The sequence below is a fragment of the Aulonocara sp. 'chitande type north' Nkhata Bay genome, linkage group LG9 (assembly GCF_057382095.1).
Source record: "Aulonocara sp. 'chitande type north' Nkhata Bay isolate Kocher_YH1m ecotype deep benthic linkage group LG9, A_spYH_male_GT1.1, whole genome shotgun sequence".
Lineage (NCBI taxonomy): Eukaryota > Metazoa > Chordata > Actinopteri > Cichliformes > Cichlidae > Aulonocara > Aulonocara sp. 'chitande type north' Nkhata Bay.
Window position 1 is genome coordinate 36964991 of NC_141352.1, and position 17866 is coordinate 36982856.

General features: G+C 43.8%; 1 protein-coding gene across 2 annotated transcripts in view; it reads right to left on the reverse strand.

Annotated features, from left to right (window-relative positions):
• znf438 (zinc finger protein 438) overlaps nt 1-17866 on the reverse strand; it is a 54494-nt gene that overhangs the window by 14734 nt on the left and 21894 nt on the right. For both annotated transcript variants that reach the window (XM_086307326.1, XM_086307327.1), the window contains 2 exons: nt 12509-12594; nt 8858-8947 (listed from right to left, as the gene is read on the reverse strand). The gene's annotated coding sequence lies outside the window, so the exon portion shown is untranslated. The remainder of the gene's footprint in view (nt 1-8857; nt 8948-12508; nt 12595-17866) is intronic.

Sequence of the window (17866 nt, forward strand, 5' to 3'; positions counted from 1 at the left end):
TCCCCGATGCGTTCTGTGATTCTGCTTTGTCTCGCTTTTAGCCAAACAACTACTGTTTAAACTGCAGAGTGCAGCATTTTGCTTCCTATCTATGAAGGCGGTGGCAAGGACCCAAACATAACAACAACCACATCTCGAAAAAAGAAAAAAAAAAAACATTAAAAAAAACCCAATTCTCACATGAAAACGAAGCAGACAATAAGAAAGGGAGAAAGGGGAGGTAATTTCTTTTTTTCCCCTCACAGTGAGTTTTGAAGAAATCAAATCTGAAGTATTTTGGGGAAAGGAGAGCAGAGGAGTGTGAGGTTTGTTATCTCTTCTTGTAGGTGAGAGCAATGCTCATCTGGGACTCACAGATAGAGTCTGGAGATGGAGGGGGTCTGGAATGAGACTGTGTGTGTGTGTGTGTGTGTGTGTGTGTGTGTGTGTGTGTGTGTGTGTGTGTGTGTGTGTGTGTGTGAGTGTGAGAGAGAGAGAGAGAGAGAGAGAGAGAGAGAGAAGACTTAAAAAACAGCAGAGGCCAAGCTCCCCCAGGTTTTAGCCCAGATGAAAGGCCAGGATCTGGACTAGATAAGAGAGCAGATCATGGGGGGTCGGGGCCAGTCGGCTGTGAGAAGCCATGTCCAGCGGCCATCTCTCAGTAGCCCCCTCTCTCTTGCACGCACACACACATTATGTGTGGGATAAGTAAATGTGAGAGAGTTAGTTAAAAAGATAAACCTTTCTTGCCTTTGTTAAGATGCAAAAACATAAAAAAAACCAAAAATGCATCCAAGAGGAAATGACATCATTCCCTCCTGTGTAAAGTTATCTGTGCTCCATTGCTTCTGCCTGCATGCATGCTAACTACTCATTTTTGCGCACCAGCTCGTATATGCATGTGTGTGTGGGTGAAAGCATGAAAGCAGTCATGGGGTAATGAAGTCAGTGTTCTTGCTTTATCTCAGAGTGCTTCTGAATGAGAGAGCCAAAGAAGAGGCGCACACGCTGCCAACATCCAGCTGCTCCTTTTCACCTCTTCACCGGACAACAAACAGCGAAAGCTGTTGTAAGACAGAACATCAGAACACCATATGGTATTCAGCGCACGCACACACACATATGTCATCCACTGTCACCTGAGCAAATCAATGCAAGAGAGAAATCCATTCCAATTAGGATCCGGCTGCTCTGCCCTGCATGTGGATGTAGATTAATCAATAAAGAAATCCCACCACTGATCTGCCATTCACCGTACAGAACACACTGAACTCAGACTCTCTGTGTTTTGCTTTCATTCACTTGCAAAATAAGGAAGTGTACGCACTCGTCCTTTTTATATGAATCCAAATAATTTTCTATTCAAAAGGATTCCAAAGTGGTCAGTAAAAAATGGAGGTCCTGCCCTTTAAAAGCAGGATCCTGTAAACCCCCGACAGCCAGCGACCTGTGACCCGATGTCCACAGCGAGGCCATGCGTCATTCCCCGGGAAGCCATAGCGTCCTCAATCATCTGTGCTTGCAGATGACCCAAATGAGCGTACGAGCACACATAAACAGACGCGGCCACGTTGCACGCAGCTGATGTGGCTCCCGGCTCTGAGCTGAGTGTCGTCGACACGGATGCGAGGTGACAGCAGTGTGTCAAAGTGCACGTAACTGTGTAGAGGTAGGTGTGTGTGTATTCAAGGTCGGAAGTGTTAACGTGGCCCTCCTCCCCCGCCTCGACGCCCTCGGGCATCCAGCGCTGTGTTAGCCGTCCAGACTTTGCTCAGCACTAAAACCTTTACCTGACCTTTCCCTCTGCTGTGACATTTGGGCCCTTCTGAGCAGGTCAAACAGCACTAAACAGTGGTGGAAAAGCAGAGGGGAGCTGGAGGAGAAAAGGAAAGAAGAGAGGGACGAGAGCTGTCAGAGATGACAAGACGTGTTACAGGACAGCCACTTGGGACCATTTTAGTTAAGAAACTGCCATCCAAGACTGTGCATCAAATCAAAATCAAATCAAAATTTATTTATATAGCACATATTAAAACAACAGTGTTGACCATAGTGCTTCACAGTACTGCATAACTACATAACTGCACTATTTGCACTGAAATCCACAAAGAAGAACCGTCATTGACAAGATCTCTTAGCTTTGTTTACCTGGTAGTAGGCACAGGTACAGTAGGTTAAACACATAAAAGTATTGATACTCGTAGATGTACAGCAGCAGAAGCTGCCTTCACCAGTAAGGAAGCAAACCAGGATTTGGCAAGCCCCACTGTGGACACCAATCTCCAACAAGTATACAGGGTGGGCCATTTATATGGATACACCGTAATAACATGGGAATGGTTGGTAATATTAAAGTCCTGTTTGCGGCACATTAGTATATGTGAGGGGGCAAACTCCTCAAGATGGGTGGTGACCATGGTGGCCATTTAGAAGTCGGCCATCTTGGATACAACTTTTGTTTTTTCAATAGGAAGAGGGCCATGTGACACATCAAACTTATTGGTAATGTCACAAGAAAAACAATGGTGTGCTTGGTTTCAACGTAACTTTATTCTTTCATGAGTTATTTACAAGTTTCTCTTTGTTCACAGCCATTGACATGTCGAAGAGGTTAACACGTGAGGAGCAGATTGAAATTGTGTTGATATCTGGTGAACGCAGTAACCGGGTCATTGCAGCAGATTTCAATGCAAGACACCCTACGAGACCACCCATCTCCCATGCTACAGTTAGCAAACTGCTTGCTAAGTTTTGTGAAACTGGTTCACTGTTGGATTTGCCAAAATGTGGACGCAAGAAAACTGCCACTAATGAAGAAACATCAGTGGCTGTCCTAGCTTCATTCAGCAAGAGCCCACAGCGCCACTCGCATGTCACTGGAGAGTGGCATTAGTTGAACATCCCTTCGGCGGATATTAGCTACTCACAAATGGCACCCTTACAAACTCCAGCTACTGCAGCATCTCAACGAGGATGACCCAGATCATTTGCAGAATGGACAAAACAAAAATTGGAACAGGACTCTCAGTTCACGCAGAAGATTTTGTTCAGTGATGAGGCAAACTTTTATGTGAATGGTGAAGTTAACAAACAAAACCACCGCTATTGGTCTGATGCTAACCCACATTGGATGGATCCCTCCAAGACTGTTGGAACAACAAAAGCGATGGTTTGGTGTGGTATATGGGGTACAACGATAGTGGGTCCATTCTTCATCAATGGAAACCTCAAGGCCACTGGATATTTGAAATTGCTACATGATGATGTGTTTCCCTCTTTATGCACTGAAGCTGGCACGTTCCCTGAGTTTTTCCAGCAAGATGGTGCACCACCACATTATGGGTGCCAGGTTCGAGCATTCCTAGATGAACAGTTTCCTGGAAAGTGGTTTGGTCGTCGTGGGCCAGTTGAATGGCCCCCAAGGTCTCCCAATCTGACCCCCTTAGACTTTTATCTTTGGGGTCATCTGAAGGCAATTGTCTATGGTGTGAAGATACGAGATGTGCAGCACCTGAAACTACGGATACTGGATGCCTGTGCTGGCATTTCTCCTCAGTGTGTGAAGAGTGGGAGAAGAGGGTTGCATTGACAATCCAACACAATGGGCAGCACACTGAACTCATTTTATAAGTGGTCAGAAACTTGTAAATAACTCATGAAAGAATAAAGTTATGTTGAAACCAAGCACACCATTGTTTTTCTTGTGACATTACCAATAAGTTTGATGTGTCACATGGCCCTCTTCCTATTGAAAAAAACAAAAGTTGTATCCAAGATGGCCGACTTCTAAATGGCCACCATGGTCACCACCCATCTTGAGGAGTTTGCCCCCTCACATATACTAATGTGCCACAAACAGGACTTTAATATTACCAACCATTCCCATGTTATTATGGTGTATCCATATAAATGGCCCACCCTGTACTAGAAGGTCGCCTAGGTGGCTGCTGTGGCATCAGATCTCTCTTTTGCTTACTCTGAGTCGTCTAGTTTGAAATAGAAATTACATAAACTGTTGTTCTGTGACACCAGAAATTTGACCTGCAACATTCAAGAAAAAAAGATTTGAAAAGTGGTTAAAAAACCCTGAATGCATCCTCAGGTAAGTGCACGAAGCTGAACTATTCTCGCAGTCTTTGTACTAAGGAGACGGCTGGTTAAAGACTGTTTAGTGTCCAGTGGAACATTTGTGTTGCCACATGCACCTCTGTTGGGTAAGTCCAATAAAAGTTCAGGGATGTAGCGTGAAAGCGGCTTTAGTCATGCAACAAAGAGCCAGCTGGAACTGGTGCAACTGAGGCCGCAGTGTTTGAAATTTCAAAATCGCTAAGCTGCACAGTCAAGTAGGTTTACAGTGAATCGGGCACAAGCAAAAACAGACGTCCAGCGAAGTGGGTGTCAAATCCTTTAACCTTCACCTGGTGACCTCGCAACACCACAATCATACCCAGTGCCTGGCAGACTGCAAAGACTTGTTAAAGCATGAAGGCTTTGAACTTTGAGCTTTCTTTTTTTATCTAATTCTTTTTAAAAGGAAAGACTACCCATCTTGTGAGATTATGTACAATCCAGTCCATTTAAGCAGCAATCTGAGCCCTGACATCTCACAGATATTCACTGGCAGCTGGATAACGGTGCACGACACAGAGCATTAAGGGGTAGGGTAACATGACCAAAGAACAAGACACTGAGCGCAAGATTTGTACAACCGCCTGATTGTCAAACACATAGATGTTCAAACAACAAGGCCTGTCCACTTCTATCTATTCTCTGCTGCTCCTTTGTCCATTGTTTATTAATATGCTCCTCCATCTTTGCTGACAGACTGAGCGATGTTCATTACTCACAAGGAGAAAGCTCAAACACTCCCGCAAATGAAGACTGCATAGAGTTTTTGCTCACGCTGGCCCCGATGAAGAAAAGTGATGCCACTGCAGCCTTGACTGGGGTGCTAAGAAAACACCTGCACTCCCAGACCCACCTTAATGATCACTCGACGCAATGGGAGAACTTTAATGGGGCCCTGGAAGGGAGGAAGGAAGGAAGCTGCCAGCTTGCTAATTTTAGGCACTCTGCATCTCAGATGAAACACTGGAAATGGCAGAGAGGAGGCGTGGAGAGGCGGGAAAGATTTCTGTCTCTCACTTTTGACTTTCTGCATCACGTCTCTCTAACCATCATTACGCCATGCATCCGGTATGAGAGAGTCTCAGAGCTCTTTGATTCTCTGAATCATTTCTCCCTCTCTTCCTGTTTCCTAGCCCTCTCTTTCCCTCCCTCACTTCCCAGCTTTCTCTGCCTCATCCTTCCTTTTTCCAACTCTCCCTTTCATTCGCGCCTCCCTCCCCTTCTGCCAGTACCTGAGTAAATAAACAGTGTTGTGTGGGATGCTAATTAGAGCAGGTTCAGGGACGCGAAGAGCCCAGAGATGGATAAACAGCAAGGTGGGGAGGAGAAGAGATGAGATGGAGGGGGTGGAGGTGGAGGTAACCCACCCCAAGGGCAACACAACACACGAACACGTCAGATTAGCGGTGAAGGACAGACAAGAATGGTTTTGGCTTTCAACCCAACTGAAGCACTGAAGCAAAGGGTTCACATACTGGAGCTTTGGCCATGTTGAGAGGAAGAAAAAATGTTGTGTGAACCTTCTTAATGACGCCTGCTCCTTGAGACCCAGTGTGAGATCAAAAGAAATGCAGATGAATCCAACAGTTAAAACAAAAACAGGTCAATGTGAGGCAGCTTTTCCATATTTAACGTTGAATTGTCTTTCTGGTGGGGGGGGGTAAGCTGCAGGATGTGTAGGTAAGAAGGTAATGTTACAAAGGAGAGGTAAACGCAAACAAGTACACTCACACAAGTGATGAATGTACCTCATTGCATCACTTAAAACATTGCATCCCAACCTTTGGGATTCAACAAACACGTCACATGGGCTCAGGAACGCTGTTACTAACAACAACTGTGACTTTCAAATGTGCTCATTATAAACTGGATCCAGCCTTTTAGTTACTGCTACATATAACAGGTAATCTTTGTCTGTAGGGACCATTCGCGGCACACCTTTGCATCATTTGCAGCCAGAAGTTGTAACAATTCATCCATTCACCTTGTTAGCCAGGTCCACTATTTGATGCTTAGCTGGCAAATGTAACCATTTATACTTTTAGCTAGCCAAACACACTTTATGCTAATAATTCCAGTTTATCCTCTTTGTTCGGCTGATAATTCGTTTTTTTATCCACATTAAAGCTAACAAATTGACCTGCATCCTTTAAAATTTAAACTTCTATTATATTATTTTACATACAGTAACTACTAGCATATAACAGAAACCAAATGGAACCATTTATAAAAGGGACCTGATCTTAAATAAATCTCTAAGTGACCTTTAAAACACAGTATGTGCATTGCTGACTTGTGACTATTGTTTTGTATGAAACCGTCTAATCCAAGGTGAGACAGATCAATGGGTGAATCTTGAATGGGAGTTCTGGTCAGTAGCTTTACTCCCACTGAAAGTTCCTTCTTACAGAAAGGTTCATGATTTTGCTAACAGCAATTGTGCCCAAGATTTTATGTCCAACAGACTGAGAAGCCAAAGCAGCCTTTGCAGTCCATTTCTACACAGGCAAGGGGAAAAAACCGAGGTAACTTTACTCTATAGGAAGTTTGATGTCGGAATTCTAATCAGCCTAATGCTTGTTATGTTGGCACATAACTGCATACAGCAACCCACACAGTCATTTTTCAGATTGCTCCGCTGCATGTGATAATTGTTTGTGTGCTATCAGCGCTTGTGCCAGACACTGGGCTTTGTGTTTGCTGTGGGTGCTTTTGTTATGAAATGACAGTGTGTTTGCTTAATCAATCACAATCATCGGCAGCAGCACCCTCCCCTGCAAGAACATTATGGATCATGTTCTGTAGAGACACTATTCCAGAATTTCTGATAGCATGGAATAAAAAAACTGGGATATAAAAATGTTTTTATACTTTCTTATGGACATTTCATGAACTTGTCGAGGTTTTGCATTTTTTTAAAGCCTCTGAGATAAACCATTTCCTCCTCTGTACTCAGGCTGTGTGGATAATGTGTGTGTGCGTGTAGAAAGCGTGAATGTATGGGCGTACAGTTAATGTAAAATTGAAACCTGAAATGATTTCAAAATACTCAGAATGAGGCGTTTTTAAAAATTCAAAAGGAAAATCATTATTTTATCAACACTACTCGAAACTCAAAGCAGGCAGAGATCCACGAGGAGAAAAGAAGATCTTTCTGTCTGCAAAAAGCTACTGCGCTCGAACATCAGCTCAGATTTCATTCTGCGGCCTATGATTGCGTGTTTTAAAGCTTAGCATTCAGATTCAAAGTGACAGACTTTGTGACAAAAGACTTACTGGATAAGGTTCATATTTCCTAAGTTTGTTAAACTGTTTGATTTCTTTATTACACACACTCTTTAAGTGTTAAATGCACCAGAAATTAGTTTCCTGAGAAACAGTAATTTTGCAATGTTTAAGTACACTATAACTCTGTTTCTAAAAAAAAAAAATAACAAACTGTAGAACAAAGTGATTTGTAATCATTTGCACTCTAATGATTATTCCTGCAGTAGCCTAAGCTGCTCCAGCAGAGTGGCTCAGTGGCTGACAAACATCTCCCACTGGTGACTGTGTTTAACTGTGAGCTTTACTAAACCTCAGCAGGAATGGTCAAATCGCCTTTATCTCCATGTATGATGTCTTCAGAAATTGTCTGTCTATCTCAGTCTTTGTTCACAGTCCATAAATCGAGCATCTGCTAAGGAGTCTCTGTTGGATTATAAAACCCAACTAAGACAAATGCTGTCTGGCAGGATCAAAGGCGAACTCGGACTGTAATAATCACTGATGCTGCTGTTAAATTAACCAGACGCTGCTCACTCCAGTGGGAGGGATTCCTCTCTTCTGGCAGGCGGTGGACCAGGTAAAAGAAAAGACAGGAAGTCTGTGGAAAAACGTCGAAACAGCTTGGAATCTCTACCCTACCAAGAAGCAGCGTTAACTGATTATGTAATACGCAATCTTTAATGTTGCTCTGAGATGTTGCATGATTAAAAGACATCCCCAGATTAGGGACACAAAACTAATGACAGGGGAAGGAAACCTTGGCGTTACACGGACTTGCATAAGCTTTTAATCTCACGTTAAGTCCACCTCAAACACTGATGAAGAGATGAGAAAGAGGAAGGTAGGGAGGACTGCCACGTATCTAAGAGGCCGAGGAAGAGAGGGGAAATGTGGGATATGTGATGGCTGGATGGACGAGCTATTTTTATAATGAGGTCAGTGTGAGCTGGGGGATTTCATTCCCCTGGGATGGACACACACACACACACACACACACACACACACACACACACACACACACACACACACACACACACACACACACACACACACAAGAACTGTGGTGCTGTGATGCTTCTGCTGAGTGAGACCGTCTCTGTCCACAGGAAGATGAGGAGGAGGAAACCCAGAGCTACCCAGGTCTTTCAGGGATTTTTGCCATACCCTGATTAATCCATCTCTGCTACTAGAATGAGAGCCGATCTTTGATTATGGAACACGACTGACATTTTCTGATATCTCTAAAATGTTTTAAAATCCTAACATAATGACAGTAAACCCTGCTCTCTACAGCCATCACATAATTTCATTCTCTAGTCCAATTTTTAATTCAAACTTTCCTTAACTTCGTAGTGTTTTTAAGTCATCGGCTGAAAGCAGCAGGTACAATGTTTTGCTGTGTGCTGGTGTAGCACTTCAATGTCTCTGCATGGGGTCAATAAAGTTTATCTTAAAACAACTGACGTAGACCTGAGGTGTTTACCGATTGGATGATCTTTCCTTCCTTTTCAGCTGCTCACTTTCTGGTTGGTGCCCAGGTTGTGGTCCCCTCCCCCCAGTCTCCGCACTCCTCCTGTGAAGACACATCAACCCTTTCACTCATTTTTATAGACAAAGTCAAAGCAATCACAAAATTTTGGTAAATGGTGACACAGATGTGGTGGATTATGGAGTCCCAAAGGGATCAAAATTATAATGTGGGATAAAAAATAAATAACAGGAAATAAAGAATAAAGTTTAAAGAATTATTTAAAAAAAATAAAATAAAATGAGAAAAATAAGCCAATCAACAATTAATAATAATAATTACCCCACCTAATAACACAGTAGTTCAGAATATGCTAACGGTCAAGCTAACTAGCAAGGTCAAAACTGTATTATTACTCTGCATCAAAAATAAAGAACCCATCTTAGCAGACAGCTAATTCAGTTTTGCTGTAGTACTAGTATGTGAGGAGCAAAAAGCTGACTTTTTTTTGTTATAGTAGCCAAATTTAACTAGCTAGCTAGTTAGCTAGAGAGACTCAATAGCCTCAATAACTCTAAATATGCTATCTAACTGGCACGCTAACTAGCAGGGTTGAAACTGTTTTAGCTTTAAGATATTTTAATTAGCATTAAAACAAACACAACAATCACCCTTCTTGTTTCTAATCTGTGATTATGGTGTAAAAAATAAAGTTATTATATCTAGAGACAATAAAAATAATTAGTGAGAATACCTTGAGTAAAATTAATCTATAAATTGCAATTATTTTAATTACTTTAACTTATTTTAACTACTAAAAAAAAAAATACATGAAATATTTAAAATCCCATTGATTTAATTTAATGTTGAAAAAGCATAAATGTATTCCATTAATTATCTGGAGAAATATTGTGGTAGCTGATCAGAAATTTAAAGAGCAAACTGGTGTGATAACAGACTGCACAGGAGTGACAAGGTTTACACCCTAGCATGGCTCTGCATGGCCTGTTTCAGAAGTTTGCGCGCACACACACTATATCAACAAATTCTCTCTTGCAACCCCTCGCTCGCTCTAAACGCCTGTCGCTTTGACCCTCCATTAAGCTGAGCGAGTGCTCGTTTAGCCAACAGTGTCTCAGCAGTTGGGGACGCAGGCTGCCCACTCAGTCAGATCCAGCCGTATTAAATAAATAAGGAGCGCTCTTCTGTGTAAATTATTCATTTAACACGCCTTATCCTCCTCCAACAACCTTGTTAGAGCAACTCAGGAGTCGGAGGGGGGGAATGGGGCAGGGGTGGGGCAAAAGGAGGAGGAGGGGAGCAGACACCGCGGCTCATGTGCGACTCAGCAGAACCTGTGGTGCATCTCTAAGCTCTCTGGGCGTTCAGTTGTAGGGGGGCTAATTCGCTCTGACACCTCCTTTGTTTCAGGCGGAAAAGTGCTGCATACACACAGCTCCGTGTTCGCTCGCACTCTCTACACACTGACATGCACAAACTTGGAGAGAAAGAGCACAAGAATGGAATTTTTAGTGCATATTCATATAATAATCATTCTAGTTGTCTGGATAAATTATTGAGAAATAGGAGGCCAGGACACGCGATGCTGGAACGTGAGGGCTGCATTTGTTTTCTGCCTCAACTCGAATCAGACAACACAGCGAGTCATCCGCTCTAAACAAGCTGATTCTAATGAGCCGGGATGCTAACCTTGAGGACAAATACGCGACAGTACAGAACACCTCATATCTCAAGAGTGCACTCACGGCACGTCTGAGAAAACGTTTATGCAAGCTTGAGTAAAGCACACAATAGGCATCTTTAGCATTTTCTTCATATATATTTTAGAATATAAATATCACACTGACCCTTTATTTTCAACTCAAAGTCAGCTGCACTCAAAGAACAGTTAATTCCTTCTGATTAGGTGGTCTAAAAGCTTAAGTAATAAGCTTCAAAGCAGAGTGTAATTCTTTCCAGGTATGGGGGAATTAAAAGTAAAGTCTTTCATACTTTGAGTTTTAACGCCATTTAAGTCTAACCTCACACCATGTGTCACAGTTTGTAGAAAAGAAAGTCTGAATTTAAAGGAGACGGGTTTTTTTTTAGCACACATTACACTAGACTGGTGAGGTCTGACCATCAGTCTGCAGCTGAATCAGGATCAGCCCGGCGCAGACCGACACACTCACTCTCTCTCTCTCTCTCTGACTCCAGCGTTCAGGCCCAGAGCGGGAGGTTGTTATGTCAGCTCTGACAGTGCTCATTACCAGCCTCTACGCTCTGGATTGGAGTTAACAGGCTTTGGCGCAGGCGTAGGCCAGTTAGACCCGACTGGTACAATGGAATCAGTGTGTGTATGTGTGCGTGCCTGTGCCGAGAGTTAATCACAAAACATTCTTTCATTTCTAAATCGCACCTCGGGGCCACTGTACATTACAGAGGCACCGATATGCTATGTGCAATGACATCTACTGCTTATTTCCATTCTCACTTGAGAAAAGTGCTCCATACGAGGGCTGGCCGCTCAGCTTCCGCATGCCAAAAAGCTTCTGTTGAAGTGTTGGTGCACTGCTGTGCATCATTTCTGATTTATCGTGGAGAAGTTCTCACTCGAGTGTTTAGATGGCTGAATGAAAACGAGATGCTTTTGCTCTCTTATCAGGGAGACAAGAAGTTAAACAAAGTTGTTTTGAAATCTAAATAGTCTGTGGAGGAGTATTAGGACCACGTTCAGCAGACGACAACTGTAATCTTCACATTTCGACTAATTTTGAAATTAAGATAAAATGAAGCTGCAGTTTAAAAGTAATCTTGTCACAACAAGTCACAGATTACTCATTTACACTCTGCCCGACTCTGCTTGGATCAGCTGGGTGTTGGTCATGATGGACCTACTACACAACCCTCACAGCGCGGTTCCTCCCATCTCTTCTTTACCTTTCTTGTCTGATATAAATGCCAATACCGATGTATCAGAAAACAGGCCGACAAAATCATGCAATAAGCTCTTTGTCTGTCCGTGTATACAGCCTACTGTGGTGACTGTTGTTCAGCAGGTGGGTAGGTTAGTGGGTCGGTCTCTTGCTCGTTCCAGTCCACATGCTTTAGTAGAGCCACTTCAGCAGCGACTGATCTCTGATGGGGGTCACCGCCCCTCGAGGAGTAGCATCGGGAATTGAAGCGTGGATTTCTTGCTCATTAGACAAATGTATAAACCACTACACTATGAAGGTTCTTAGTCTATACAGTCAATCAACCAATCAACCACTTACAAATAGATCTGATCTGAACTTTGGGTATAAACCACACCTGTCCACAGAAAAAACTTCTTCCATTCCAGCCACCATGGGCAAGACCAAAGAGCTGACAAAGGACATGACAGGACTGTAGACCTGCACGAGGCCGGACAGAGGTACGAGCCATCGACAAGAACCTTGGTGAGAAGGTGAAAAATGTTGCCAACTTTTTGATAAATAGAAGAAATTTCAATGTCAAACTCTGTGTTGTGTTGAAGTTCCAGTTCAAATATGCAATAAGTCTGAACAACTTTTCCTTGAAATAAAAATGCAGAAGCTTCTTACTGTGAAATCAACCGCTGTCATCCACGAAACAATATGTTAAGGAGTGGTTTGCTCTACGTGATCAAAGTATTTTGGAACTTACAAATTTTCTTGCACGCTTAAATTTGCAGGTTGCAGAAGGGGGGGGATTATCCAACCAGTTCTATACATGCCACCAACGTGCGCCACCTAGAGGAAAGAAAAGCAGCACAAGTCAAGATTTAAACATTTCTCATTTATGTCCACAGACATTACAGCTTAGAAGCTTAATACGTAAAAGCAAAGAGATTTACATGATAGTTGTTTTGGTGTTAGCAGTTATCTGTTGCTGTCATATGGATCATTACACCGGCTCTGGTCTATCCTGCTGCTTTCAGGTGTCTCTGCAGGTCTTGCCCTCCTTCTCTGCCCGTCCCCTCTCAGCCCCGTAACCAGCAAGTGATGCCGGTGATTACACTTGATTAAGGCCTTCTACTTCAAACAGACCTGATGTTTATACAGCCCCTGATATGGCGGATAGGATAAAGAGCAAGTTGAGTTCTGTGTTTGTGTCGGTGTGCATGTGTATTTGTGTTTGCCTAGATGGGAGGATGAACACCATTACACCTAGGCTTTGTGTACATACGATTGTAATGACAGCCTGTATAAAACATGCGGTGTTGTGTTGTTTATCATTAGGGGTGACTGTAGTTCATCGATGCAGTGTTTCTTCCCAGCCTAATTTTAAAAAGTTGTGGAAAACCTACTACCTTAACTTTGATTTAAAAGTCCAATTTTTAGACACGAGTGTGCCCCAACTCAACTACACCTAAATGCACCTACCTATGAGGCGGTGCCTCCTCATATGAGCTCCTCTGTATGTCTAAACCTGGGCATTGCCAAGCCCGTCATATTGCTTTCCATATTTTTCTAATCTCTAGGCAGAAAGAGGAGGACAAAAGTGTGAGGTGTCCCGCAGCTGCAGCACTGCAGCCTGAATTAGCCCCGACCACATGAAAAGCTTTCGTCTCTATTCCAGGCCAGGGCGGGAAAATTACAGCCCTACTCGCTTTACTCTAGCATTAAACCTCAATTAGTGCACAAGTACGCCGATGATGTCATCACCCAGGGACCCAAGAGCCCTGGAAAGAAGGGGCGCTGAACAGTGAGATACGCTCACAAACCACGTTGCTTCGAACTTTCGGGCCCGTCTTCTCAGCCGCTGAGAAACTCAGTTTGGCGAGGAATAAGGTGACGCTCGTGCGATACGGCCTGGAAAAACAAACGTGCAAAAGAGGCTTGTGGCCTGGTTTGGCTAAATTTACCAGGAATTTTAATTCTGAGATGTAACTCGAGGTTTCCCAAGAGGAGAGAGAGGTCAGCGAGGTAGGACAAGAAAAACTCTGGTTTGACCCTCGGTGACCTGGCAGGAGACAGAGGAGGAGGTGGATGAGGAGGAGGGTGACGAGGCCTGGCTTCTATCCAAAAAACACACTGAGAGTTCACGCTGCCCTTCTCTCAGCAAACCACTTACATTACACAACAAACTTACATAATCATATGGAGGACTACAAAAAGCCAGCTGTAACAGCACCATATCACAATGATGCTACACTTCATTATTGCTGTCACATATCTGAGCATTATTTCTGTTAATATAACTGACACTGGCCTTCATTACAGGTTTTGGAATGAGCTTTTTGGATACAGTTTTTTACTTTTAACTGGGAATCAGAGAACGTTTCCTTAAAGGACTGAAAAAGCCGTATCTGGAATTGATCAAATCGAAATCTTAATCAGAACCTATCCTGTGACAAGTGGTATAGTAACCTAACCTGACGTTTCTGCTTCTTGCTCCACCACCATTAACTGAATCGAATAAAATTTGAGAAAAACAATAAGAAATTCTAAAAGTAAGACCCAAGCTCTAATAAAGTAATTCCCTTTTATCAAAAACCCCAGACACAGCGCTCCCTGGATGTTTATTGTAATCCAAGGTAGTCCCCATGCTGTGGGGTCAATGTTCCTTCATGTCCTACAAAGAGGGGAGCGACTTCAGTGCAGCTCAGCATGGGATCACTCGCGGGCATCGCCTTGTACCCTTCTCTTTGTAACACCCTGTGAATAATGCATCGCAGCTCCCAGCAACTTCTCACAGGTTGTTTGAGCGAGCTGCTCGAGGACTACGGGTCCTCTTAGGTGTACCTCCACCTGAAGAGATGGATCACTCTCACATCTTCAAAGAGAAGTCAGTCAAACCATAGATTGTTAGTACCACCCCGTGGGTTTACAAAATGTTACTCGGTCTCTCACAGGTGCAGAGAAAGAGGATGGGGCCAGCATTTCTCAGAAAGTAGAACAAAAATTTTTTTCCCCCTCTCCCATAGAGCCAAGCTCTGACAAAAACTTTGAGCAGCGGTGGGGGTGATGACGGGGGTGGTTGAGATCAAAAGCCTGCAAGTTCCTGGCGAGCGGACCCAATCAGCCGAGAGGGCCAAGGAGAGGAGGAGAGACAAGTGCTTCCCTTTTAAATTGATCCCACTGAGACCCTCAAGGTTCCCCTCGCAGGACTCGCAGAAAAGCGATAAAAATCTGGCCCTGTGGATCTGATGAGAGACTGGGAGGGGAGAAGGCTGAGAAGAAAGACTGTTTCGGGGGGGAAAGAGCGGCACAGAAAGAACAGAGAGGCACAGCGAGAGGAGATCAAGGAGAGACGAGAAGGGTGGGCTCATCCTCTGAAGGTGCATCCAGGCGGCGCCGTCGTGTGCCAGCGAAGAACCAGAGCAGTGAGGACCGGCACTATCAGCTATCTAAACCCATGTTACACGTCTGATCATGTGCTCAACCAATCAACCGTGGGTGTATCTTTATTATGCTCGGGTCCTGGCAGCCTGAAATATTGGCTTCTTCCGAGCTGGCCTGAGATCAGACTCTGGATGAGGCCGGTGTCGTTATCCGCAGCATGCTGGGGCCTCAAAGGAACACGCGCTATCAGAGCAACCCAGAGACCCCACAGCGTGCCAGACTCACCACAGACCTGCCCGAGTCGCCAACACAAACACCCAAATGTGCTCAATAAGGTGCTGTGAATTTGCATTTCCTTTCCAGGTCCACTGGATGTAGTTCATAGTAGAATAGAAAAGTTATTATCAGCAGGGGGTCCCAGTTATCAAAAGCGGCAAATGGGTGCGTCTTGTCAAATGTGACAGAAAAAATAAAGAAAATAATCATCTGCAAATCTCATTTATCACAAATTAGACTATGTAGATTCTGAAACGTCCACAGGAAGCTCTTGGTCTTCATTAGATGATGAAATAAAGCATACCTGGTTACAACTGAATAACTGAAATACATAGTTAGGTTTATAGTTTAAATTCAGATCCTAGACTGTGCTCACAGGTTTTTCCCCTGCTTGTGCCTTAAAACAAACACAAAATGAGAATAAATAACAGAAACAGTCACCCAAAGAGCCAGTTTATAGCGCCAACATGTTATGGAAGTCCTGTGACGGGTATGTTTCCTGCAGGGTCATCCTGGTAAAAACTGGGGATGTCTGAAAAAGATTTAAATTGCAGTGACAGAGCCATGAGTTTAAAGGCTGTAAACTTCTATCCAATAATATACGAGAAGAATTTACTCTATCATAATTAGCTTCTTTTTTTGTGGGCAGTTAATGCTATATGTAGACTCACTGCATACCAAGTATTTCATTTCATAAACCTTTTCAATTAAATATAAACTTTATGTATTTGATTGGCAGGCACAGTAGGATCTGGATGGCACTGTGTGCACTATACTGCTCTTTGCTACTCCACCAACAGCTGCATACGAGTGTGAACCCTCGGGCTCAAAGTGTGCTTGAAAACAACTAGTTTATATGACGTGCCTCTGACCGTCAGACAGAAACATTTTGCACCTTTTTTTCTCAAATGGTGGCACTCGAAGGCGGGGTGGCATTGCGGATGTCGTGGAGAGGCGATAAGGGATAATTGTGTAACTGTGGGGATAATGACACACGTTTTCACACGGCTTCGCACGGAAGCCACTTGTGGTGATGCCCGTGGTTGTAAACATGAAAACTGAACAGCCACGTGCAGTGAGCTGAGAGTGCTGCAGAAAGCTGCAGAAATGTTCGGACACCACGTAGCAAGAGGTGTGGAGGAAGGAAGGTTCAGATGCCGTCCGACCTGCCGACAGCCTTCTGTTTTTTGAAGAGCACACCGGCTCCTTTATTTCCATCTCTGTGACTCACTGCATCAAGCACACAAAAAGACAGGAGCTCTTGGAAAGAGACTTAGGAGGCAGTGGGATGCTGCCTGGAGGATGATGGCATGCTCTCTGCACCACTTTCAACTTTGGACATTCAGAACAGCTATAAACACTTTTGCTTTTAGACACGGTCAGACACACTGTATGAAGCGTGAAGTATTTAATTTTAGGCATTCTGAGCCTGTTAGCGGGAGCAGGAGGCGGCAGGTGAGAGGTGAAGTCAGAAGGAAGCAGGCGGAGGAAACGTGAGCAGAGAAAAAGAAACATTCCTTGACTCGGCCAGAAAGAGGCCTGGTGGGCTAACTCTGAGCAGTTTACCCCAGCGTCATGATGTGAGTGACTAGATAACAGAGCTCCATCTGATAATCACATACTCTGCTATTACACTTCTTAGCTGTGTGACTGTAGCAGGCCAGAATAAGACAACCAAACTGTGATGGATAGCCCACGCTGAGCAAGAATAACTTACAGCCTCATAAATAAGCAGATCTCTACTAATAGGATTACAGTAGCCCTGAGGCTGACACCCCCCCTCTACCAGCCACGCTCCTCCTCTCCTTATGACAAGCACCCTGAAATCACGTCAGCGTTCGACATCAATATTTTGACATTTCATTCAGCTGACTCTCCAGACGGAGCCATTTATTTAATTAGCTGAATCAAAATTGGCAGGAGCGGCAAATTCAAAGTTAACGTGACTGGGGCTCAGTTGCCACAGGTAACCTTTTTGGAAGGACTTACTGTGGCAAATTGATTGCTGAGAGCGCAGACTCATCATGAGTGCTAATTTTCAGAAGCGGCGCACGGCGGAGCAGGGAAATAAGAGGCTCTATTTATAACAGAAGGAAACAGCAGAGGGGGATTAGCCTGTCATTAGAATAAAAGAACCCAGAAGAAGAATCAATTTCAAGGTTTAAAAAGCTGACAAACTCAGTTCACTCGCTCGCTCGCTCTCCATCCTTCGCTGCTTCTTTCACCTCGGACAGACCAGCCTACAGTCGGCCACATATGAGCTTTCATTGAGGCGCCAAGCTCGGATTTCTCCCTCTTCTGCCTAAATGGAAAACTAAAACAGTTGTGTTGTTTTATTCTAACAACGCCGTTGCTCCAGTCACCTGAAAAGTATCACACTGCTGCTTTTTGATTTAAGGAAATATTCCATCATTTTACTTTCTGTGGGTTTGACTTTGTGGGGAACAAATAGCATTGAAAG